Raw genomic sequence first — 7,571 nt, 5'->3', positions numbered from 1 at the left:
AAAAATACAAAAATTAGCCTGGCGTGGTGGCGTGTGCCTGTAGTCCCAGCTCCTCAGGAGGCTGAGGCAGGAGAATCGCTTGAACCCGGGAGGTGGAGGTAGCAGTGAGCCGAGATTGCACCACTGCACTTCAGCCTGGGCAACAGAGTGAGATTCCATCTCAAGAAATAAAAGAAAAGAAACTAAAGGGACTGTGAGGAGCCTACAGTCCCGGCAAACAGTTTTGTAACCCTCAGTTAGGTGAATTCTTCCCATATTTTGTCTCTGCAGATGCACTTGGAAGTTTGACTTCAACTTGAGTCCCAGATTCACCTCTTACTAACTCCGTGGCCTTGGCCAAGTAGCTTAATGTTTCTGAGTGTCTGTTTTCTCATCTATAAACTGAAGATGACGGTAGTATCGCATCAAAGGCTGTCACAGGATGCGTGGCATTTAGCCAGTGCCTGGCATGTGACACTCTCAGGGCACTCTCCTATGACATTGTTTGCACCTTGCTTTCTTACTCCAGCAATACATCCAAACATCTTCCTTTTGTAGCAAGGGGACACTTCTAACCCCAGTGTTTTATAGGAACCTTGTGTCTATAGCTCCAATCCTAGACCATCAATATCACCAGTGGTATTTTGTTGGTGTCAAATTTTCACCTGGTCCCACTCAGCCTAGCTACAACTTCCTCCTCCCCCACCTGCCTGCCCCCATCTTAGTCACCTCATCTGTTCTCTGAGGTCCCCAGATAGAAGCCACCAGAACATCTCCCTCTCCCTCCACAGTTAACTGGGTTTCAAGCAATTCTGTTATTTCACTCTAAAGGGACAGAATGGAGTCAGACAGACCTCCCTTTTTGTGCTGACCCTGTTACTTACACAGTGTGTGACGGTGAGCAGCTATCTCTCTTCCCTGAGCCTCAGTTTCTTCATCTGTAAGATGGAGCGATAGCAGACCTGTCACGTGGGGCTGTGGCTCTGATGGCGAAATGAGACGGCTCTCGTGAGTGTGCAGCACCGTGTGATCACAGGGTCAGTGCTCCACACACACAACTGCAATTGCACCACTGCTGTGTGACCCCCGTCTCGCTCGCTGCAGCCCTGGCTGTCATTCCAGCCCTGTTTGCAGCACTGACGTGACCTCCTAACGTGTCCCCACCTTCGATCTTTCCCAGGACAAATTTCAGTGTGTCACCATGATGACTTTCCCAAGGCATATCTGGAGCAGGTCACTCTCTGCTCAAGACTTAGAGGGCTCACAGTTCCTACCATTGAACACCTGGAGGTGTCCCAGCCCCAGTACGGCTTCCACAGGCCCCGTGGCTCTGGATACAGAGTCCGTTTCCAGCCTGGGACAGAGCTGTGCTCAGATCTTCCCACCCCTCTCTGTGAGTGCCCGCCACCTGCAGGGAGACTGTTTCTCATTATCCCAGCAGCCCCCGCCGGGCTCAGACATCCCTCCTGGAGTTTGCATTTCCGGGTCCCCTCCGGGTCCGGCTCCCCTGAGCAAATACTTGGTGCACTGTCCACTGCCCACGCATCCTGCTCCACAGGGCTCTGTCTCCACCATGGCCCTGCAGCCTCTTGAGAGCAGATGCCCGTTCTGTTCACTTTTGCATCCTCTCTGCACCCCCAGCTTCCCTCTGCAAGCTTGAAATGCTTGTTCACTCTCCTGCTAATAAATAACATTTTTCTCGAATTTAGATGTATAAAAGTTGATCCACGGGCCAAAGGGTTTACATAGATCATTTACCTTTCCTGTGACTTATTCCAAGATGCCGAGGACAAAGAATTTTAAAAACCGCAATGCCCATCACTGGAACTGACGTAGCCATAGATGCCTCTGACACATGTGTTAGGAAACACACCTATATTGAATGTCACATGCCTCTTTTGTGATTGTGAGATGCGCATCGAACACATATACGTGGTTCTTATCTATGGAAAGGCAGGAGAGGAACCACAACAGTGCGTGCCCTCTCTCCCTCGGGGGCAGGAGAATCGTGCCCTAGCACACGCAGAGGGCGGGGCTCAAACGTGCACGCTTGCCTTTCTTTCCTAAAACCACACATCAAGCCTATTTGTTTAGTCCTGTTCTGAAAGATGATGCAACATGACTCGAAAGGAAGTGGGTAGCTGCCTTGCTGCGGCGAGGTAAGGAATGTCACGTCGCTCAAATGTGCTTCGCATTCCCAGAAATATGCCGCAGCTGAAAGGGAGGAGGATGACTCAGTGTTCCCCTAACTTTCGACACATCCACCACAGAGCCTGACCAGCACTAAAGAGGGCAAGCCGGCGGAAAGTCCAGCCAGGGCGAGTTGCCAACACCGCACTCCCCGCCTCCCCGGGAGGCTGCTATGGCATTTGGGGTGCAGAGCCCAACCGAGTCAACCTGGTGTGCTTTTTTTTTTTCAAGCTGGAATAACAGGGTCGTAGGTCCACGTTGTGTTCACGTGTTCTTAGGCGGCAGATGTCTGTTGAGGGGTACTTAGGGGAGGAAACGAGGGTGGAGGTGGCCTGTCCAAACTCTGCGAGTTTTCCAGCTATGGTTCTGATCATTTGCTTTGCACAAGTGGGGGTCTTTGTCCTTAGAACAGGATCTTTTAATAACACTCCTCCCTTCTTTTTTTTTTTTTTTTTTTTTTTGAGACGGAGTCTTGCTCTGTTGGCCCAGCTGGAATGCAGTAGCGTGATCTCAGCTCACTGCCTCCGCCTCCCAGGTTCACGCCATTCTCCTGCCTCAGCCTTCCGAGCACCTGGGACTACAGGCTCTCGCCACCATGCCTGGCTAATTTTTGTATTTTTAGTAGAGAAGGGGGTTTCACCATGTTGGCCAGGTTGGTCTCGAACTCCTGACCTTGTGATCCGCCCACTTCAGCCTCCCAGAGTGCTGGGATTACAGGCGTGAGCCACTACGCCTGGCCTCATGATTCTTAATAAATGAATTAACACCAAGGTTGCCTCCCTGGGGAATGTTCACTACTAGGTGGTGCCTTCACATGTGGGGTTTGTCATCTCATGGCTTCATGGGCTTGAGTCTTGCCCCACGGTGTCTCTAAGGGTTAAATCCGTGACCTCCACCAAAACTGAGCATGAGATACTCACTGAGTCCAGCAAAGAGCAGAGACCAGAGTCAAGTTAAGAGGAAGAGACTCAGAAGGCACGGGAAGGAATGTCGATGTTATCAGAAAAACCATATTCCACATAAATCCTCCTATTTACCAAATGAAAGATTCAGATGACAGGGGAGGGGCCACTTGCAGACCCTTTCCCACATCTCCCAGCAGAGTGTCCATCCTAACGGGGAAATCAACGTTAAGAAATGACATTGGCTGGGCGCGGTGGCTCACACTTGTAATCCCAGCACTTTGGGAGGCGGAGGTGGGCAGATTCTTGAGCCTGGGGGGTTTGAGACCAGTCTGAGCAGTAAAGTTAAATCCCATCTGTACAAAAAATATATAAATTAGCTGGGTGTGGTGGTGTGCACCTGCAGTCTTGGCTACCGAGGAGGCTGAGGTGGGGGAACCACTTGAGCCCAGGAGGTCCAGGCTGCGTTGAGCCGTGACGGCACCTACACTCCAGCCTGGGTGACAGACCCAGGTGAAGAACTTGTCTCAAATAAAAAATAAAAAAGAAGAGAGAGAAAGGATAAAAAAGATATTTTTCACCCTCTAACCTGAGAATTCTTCCAGATACAACTGAGATAGAGTCCACCCCCAAATTCCTCCGCCACCCAGGGCACGCGGCAGTCAGGACTGGAGAGGCTCCCCTCAGCGGAGGCTTTGGCCAAACATGAAACTTGCATTCTTTTTTCTTTCTTCTTTCTTTTCTTCTCTTTTTCCTTTTTTTCTTCCCCAGATAGAGACAGGGATTCACCATGTTGCTCAGGCTGGTTGCCAACTTCTGGACTCAAGGGAACCGCCCACCTTGGCCTCCCAAAGTGTTAGAATTACAGGCATGGGCTACTGTGCCCAGCCCCAAAGCTTGCATTCTCCCCGGCCTTCGAGTATCTTTCGCCTCTGGAGCCACTGCAGACATCCAAGCGGCTGCTCACCTCTGGCCAGGCTTCCGCGGCCTATGGCCAATGTGGATGTACAGACCCTAGCCCTCAGGGAGCCCGCCCAGGGGGTTTAATTCTCTGCAATTGCCCTCTTGGACTTCTTTTTTTCTGAGACGGAGTGTTGCTCTGTCACCCAGGCTGGAGGCCAGTGGTGCGATCTCAGCTCACTGCAACCTCTGCCTCCTGGGTTCAAACGATTATCCTGCCTCAGCCTCCCGAGTAGCTGGGATCACAGGCGCGTGCCACCATGCCCAGCTAATTTCTGTATTTTAGTAGAGATAGGGTTTCACCATGTTGTGTAGGCTGGTCTCGAACTCCTGACCTCAGGTGATTTGCCCACCTCGGCCTCCCAAAGTGCTGTAATTACAGGTGCGAGCCACGCGCCCGGCCCCTCTTGGACTTCTTAATACTTTCCTTTCTGACTTTGTGGTTTGTAAATGAAGTCCAGTGGGATGAGGGATCTGGTGGCAGTGGGGCAGGGGCTGGGGGGATCAAGAACATTTAGGGTTTCAGGGTTAGGACTCAGGCGCCCTGCCCCAGGGCACCTGAGTCTGTGAGACTCCCAGAGATGTCTTTGAGGACCCGCCGCTCCTGGCCCCCCACCCCGTCCCAGGGAGCACACCATTCAATCGCAAAGAAAAACCACCATGACAGGCGAAGGGAGGACAGGAAAAAGCTTTTCTCCAGCTTTTGGAACCAGGAGTCCCATATTGTCCGGTTGCGTGGGGCTTGGCAGTGACGTCACTGGCTCTGCCTTTGGCCCCAACACATCCTCCAGTGTGTGTCTCTCACCTGCACGGGCTCTCCAGGCCGATGCGTTGGGATCCTGACTTTTAGAGTTTTGTGTGTGACAAAGCAGAGGACAAGCTTCCCCATCAGCCAGAGGCCACTTGGTGGAGGGAGCCAGGGGACTCACTGGCTTCTTGGGCTTTTGTAGTCATGGGCTGGCCACCGAAGCCCAAGGCCAACTGTCACCTCCTCCAAGTCTTGACATCCTCACCTGCAAAAAGCAATGAGGCAACACGATTTTTAAGATGTTTTCTGGCTCTTCAAATATCTGACGATTCCGAGTACACGATAAGGCTCACTTTCTGCTCAGGAAAACCCGGTGCTGGAGAGAACACAGGATCCCCCAGTTTCCTAACACCAGCCTGGGGAAACGATGTTCATTTGGCAATGAAAATTTCTAGGGCCAGGGGTGGTGACTCACACCTAGAATCCCAACACCTCGAGAGGCCGAGGTGGGAGGATTGCTTGAGGCCAGGAGTTCGAGACCAGCCTGGGCAACATAGTGGGACTCCATCTCTACAAAAAATAAAAATAAGCCAGGCACGATGGTGTGTGCTTGTAGTCCCAGTTACACAGGAGGCTGAGGTGGGAGCATTGCTTGAGCCCGGGAGATTGAGGCCACAGTGAGTAGTGATCGTGCCGCTACACTGCAGCCTGGGTGACAGAGTAAGACCCTATCTCAAAAAAAGAGAGAAAATTTTAGAATTGATGGCAGTGGAAAACAATGCAAAGGTCCCTATGTTTTGAGGTGCATCGTATGATCCAGATTTATCTTAGGAGAAATTTCATAGCATCTCAGATCCTAGGCTTGGTGGACAATGAGAGGGGAGGTTAATAAATATTCCGTCTGCCATTGGGAGGGTATTAAAGAAGCTAATATATAAATCAGAAATATTTACAACTAATAAATCCTACCAAAACCCTCACTGTGACAATGGGCCATAATTTTTGTTCTCTTTTAAAACTGCTATTATCAATCAGGCACTGTGGCTCACGCCTGTAATCCCAGCACTTTGGGAGGGTGGGGCGGGTGGATCACCTGAGGTCAGGAGTTCAAGACCAGCCTGGCCAACATGGCGAAACCCCGTCTCTACTAAAAATACAGAAATTAGCTGGATGTGGAGGTGAGCGCCTGTAATCCCAGCTCCTTGGGAGGCTGAGGCAGGAGAATCGTTTGAACCCGGGAGGCGGAGGTTGCAGTGAGCCAAGATCACACCACTGTACTCCAGCCTGGGTGACAAGAGTGAAATTCCATCTCAAAAACAGCAAAAAACAAAAAAACAAAAACTGCTATCATTGGGGGATAAATGGAAAACACGAGATGTAATTCATTGTTGCGTCCTGCGTTAGCTAACACCTTGTTGACGCAGAGCCCACCTCGTGCTGACAGCTGCACGAGGTTCATGCACACTGTTTTTTTTATTTTATTTTATTTTGAGACGGAGTCTGGCTCTTATTGCCCAGGTTGGAGTGCAGTGGCACGATCTCGGCTCACTGCAACCTTCACCTCCCGGGTTCAAGTGATTCTCCTGTCTCAGCCTCTTGAGCGGCTGGGATTGCAGGCATGAAACTCCAAGCCCAACTAATTTTTGTATTTTTAGTAGAGATGGGGTTTCACCATGTGGGTCAGGCTTGTCTTGAACTCCTAGGTTCAAGTGGTCTGCCTGCCTTGGCCTCCCAAAGTGCCGGGATTACAGGCATGAGCCACCACGCCCAGCCTCACGCACACTGGCTCTTACGTTAACATTCTCCCAGAGACCACGGAAACATGTTTAGAAAAGAAAGTTACAGATTGGCAGCAGAAGTCTCTGCTTCTGGATCATTATGTTAAGTCTCAAGACAATCAGAAAAGAAACCCTGCTCTGTGTCCCGGTCATTGTAGAAGTCCCCAGCATGGAGCTCTTCGGATGACACTACAATCCTATGGCCTGCAGGCAAATCCTTTCCTGAACTGAAAATGTGGTCTTTGGCCACTCCAAACCTACTCACCAAGCCTGGGGAATACAACCCACTTATATGTCCAAGACCTTCCTCTCATCCCAGGTTTATGCCAATTTCCACCCATCATCAAAATGTCCTAAACTTACTTTCCTTTTTTTTTTCTTTTCAGTTGGTAGAGACAGGGTCTCCTTCTGTTGCCCAGGCTGATATCAAACTCCTGAGCTCAAGGGATCCTCCCGCCTCAGCTTTCCAAAGTGCTGGCATTTCAGGCATGAGTTACCGGGCCTAGCCTTACTTTACTTTTCTAAGAAACAGTATTATGACCTCATTAGTCAATAATACTTACCCACAGGGGAGGTACCACGATCACGAAGGTGGTTTCCCAGGGCGAGGCTCATGCGCTGCACTCCGGATGGTCTGATCCTGGCCATTTCTCCAAATGTGGGAAACGCAACTGCATTATTTGTGGTAGTTAGGGACTGCAATTCACTCTCTCCCCTGGTTCTAAATAAATCTATATTTTTTTTTAAAAAAGAATTGATTGGTTGGCCATGTTGGCTCACGCCTGCAATCCTAGCACTTTGGGAAGCCAAGGCAGGTGGATCAGAAGGTCAGGAGTTCCACACTAGCCTGGTCAATATGGTGAAACCCCAACTCTACTAAAAATACAAAAAATTAGCCAGGCGTGGTGGTGGGCACCTGTAATCCCAGTTACTCGGGAGGCTGAGGCGGAAAAATCGGCTTGAACCCAGGAGTCGGAGGTTGCAGTGAGCCGAGATCGCCACACGACAGAGTGA

This window comes from Mandrillus leucophaeus, unplaced genomic scaffold (genome assembly GCF_000951045.1).
Source record: "Mandrillus leucophaeus isolate KB7577 unplaced genomic scaffold, Mleu.le_1.0 Scaffold105, whole genome shotgun sequence".
NCBI lineage: Eukaryota > Metazoa > Chordata > Mammalia > Primates > Cercopithecidae > Mandrillus > Mandrillus leucophaeus.
Note: the sequence above shows the minus strand (reverse complement) of the source record.